The following is a 2,780-nucleotide window of genomic DNA, read 5'->3' as shown; positions in this document are numbered from 1 at the left end:
GCTTTAAGCTAATAAATGTCTTTGGAAGACCAGGCATGATTCCAAGTCTTAATGTGAAGACTAGTGTTCCCACTTTATCCGCCTTGTAGCTTGTCAAGGGAGTCAAGAAGGACGAAGAAACCTTTGTGGCCCACCATTTGTTAAACCCCCTTTTCTCGGGCTAAAGGGGTTCCTCTTTAGACTCCGAGGCTTGAGTTTGATCATAGTTCTTCTAGGACAGGGGGTCCCCTCGCGTAGTACGGAAGGAAAGTTTAAGTTATGGTATTCATAAATTGATACTTTTTTTTTGAATTCTCAACCTCGAGGAGCGCGAAATGGTCCGTCGATATGGAAATACTTTCTAGCCCGCACAAGCTCCTTATATATTGAGGATCTCGTGGCATTCTCACCAAACAAATCTTGCAATTTAGCCTCCAAAGTTGAGATCTTGAATTCGCTTCCTCGGGGAGGCCTTAAAAAATCCCGGATTATTGTGTTTTTGTGTTGATTCCAGAACGGATTGACATCCAATTGAGACATTCTATCAATAATTTGTCCCTTTAGATCAACAATTCTGTTTATTTCGTCTTCTGAAACAGTTGCATGCCTTTGACCCAGGCGATGCACAAGAAGCCTATCTCTCATGACATCCTTCACAGATTCTAGATCTGGTTCAGGCGGAATAGCCTGGAATGCTTTCTTGTGTTGCATAGGGAGGAAGTCAAATCTGGAGTATGGGATGGGAAATCTCCCCAAAAAGAACTCTTTTTTCTGTGGTTTGCGCTAATCAACCGAGTTCTTTTAGATGCATCCTTGCAAGTGAGAAAGATTCAGCTCTGGTGTCGAGGTGCTCGCTATGTGAGAATGAAGGTGAATCGGTGTTCAATTGCATTCATTTTTGGCGTGCTCCAAGGCCCTGGCGTATTGTTGAATCTCCTTGACGAATGGTTTGAAATTCATAACTGTAAAGGTGACTCTATGGTGCACATTTTCCTAGCCTGGGCTTATAATCTTGTTAGGTCTTCCTAAGTTCATAGGAAACTCGGCCTTTGGCATAACTTTATGGGGAATGTAGAAGCTGATTCAGGCATAACAACGCCGACGGTTTTATACCAAGCGCTGTGTGTGATGCAAATCCGAGCTGACTTAATTGAGTGAATTAGACTTTTTCGGCTCGTTAGTAAGGCGATGCCCCGTCGACCTGAAGATGCTAAACTTTTTGTCATAGATCTCTCGTCAATAGAAAATCACTCATTTTCAATATGGTCATTTCCTTATTAATACTGGTTTGTTATCCATTGGGATGGAGCTGCTATAGGTACTCCGGGTCAAGCCGGTACTGATACTTACTTTGCTACTTGAAGGATTCTCTCTATGTGCTGCCCTCTCGGTATGTTATGATTGCTGGCGATTATTCTCTTGTTGTGGATGCGAAACATAGGAAAGCTGCTTATCCCATATTCGGGAAGGATACTATGCTCAGGATTTGTCATATATATGCTTGGATCGATTCTTTTGAAGGCCTCTCCTCTTTCCTGTGAGGTGTTCGAGGTAGCGGATAATTTTTCGAATTCATATTCATCGCTAACGAGCATCGATAAGCTGTCGCAAGCAATCAATCAAAGCTCTTTCTTTCCTTATTATAATATATAACTTTAATTCATCTCGGGCCCTGCCCCTGTCTACAGCTATGCTATCTTTCTCACTGCTAAGGTAAGGTTTTTTCTTGTATCAGATATTGAGATTTCAGCCCTTTCCTTGTTTGCATTTCAGGTTGGTTGGAAAAATGGAATCAGACAATGCAATAGTCTGATAGGCCCTCCCGTCCCATTACTCAATAAGGCAATTCCTCGCACATAATTAAGGGAGCCATTGAAAGGTGACTAAAACACCAGAAACGACGACTACCCGAGCTAATGATAGAGGCAAGAACACCTTCCGACCAGGCCTTACTATAACCAACCTCACAGATCCAACTCAATCTTTTACACCGATGTATCGTACTCTCTCGACCAGGTCATCAAAAATACTGCTAAATCTTTCCGAAGTGAGAGAAGGAGGGAAGGCGCGCTACGCTACAACTAACATAACAGCCAGCTGAAAAACGTTAGCTAGCTAGACTAGCGCGCAATTGCTTTTTTCTGAGCCACTAGTGGCTTATGTAGTGGTTGGCATTCCTACGTGCTCCTCCTCGCCCCCCTACTTAAGAATCCAAAGGTGGCCTTTGGATATTGTCGTGACCGCTTAGGCTTGGTTGATTTTGTCTGAAAAGAAAGTAGGTTCCGGGGGTTCATTGATTAGTACACCTCCGGTGCTGGTAAGGTCGGGACCGTGGTCGTCTGTCTCCGGTTTGCCGGCCGATAAGATCTCTGAGATTTACCAGCCAGCTGGGTTGGTTTGGCTATTCTTTTCTATTGAAAAGGAGTCAGCTGTCTGCGCGAGTCATCTTCTTATAGGCTCCGCTGGACGACACGGCATTTTCGTTCAAATATAGGCTGGCCATACTTGTGATGGTTCCCAAGGATTCAAAATGACCACTTAGGTCTACGTTGCCACGATATTGTTCTATGGAAGCGGGCGGGCTTTAGAAGCTCGGCCTGTTTTTTTTGGTGTCGTAGGGGGAGGGATTTACCTTTCTAACGCATATTCAGTCGTACCGGCATGGCCCCACTGATTTGTTTTCGATCAGAGCATCAAGCAGCGCAACCCGGTTCTACTTGACTAAGCCCGTGCTCCTCCAAGGAGGGAGTTTGCTTTACCCAACTCCCTTTTTGATAACAAGGCAGAAAGCCCCTACCGGA

The sequence above is a fragment of the Primulina tabacum genome, chromosome 6, assembly GCF_025594145.1.
Source record: "Primulina tabacum isolate GXHZ01 chromosome 6, ASM2559414v2, whole genome shotgun sequence".
In the NCBI taxonomy this organism is placed as follows: Eukaryota; Viridiplantae; Streptophyta; class Magnoliopsida; order Lamiales; family Gesneriaceae; genus Primulina; species Primulina tabacum.
The sequence above is the reverse complement of the archived record's forward strand: the minus strand, read 5'-3'. Positions refer to the sequence as shown.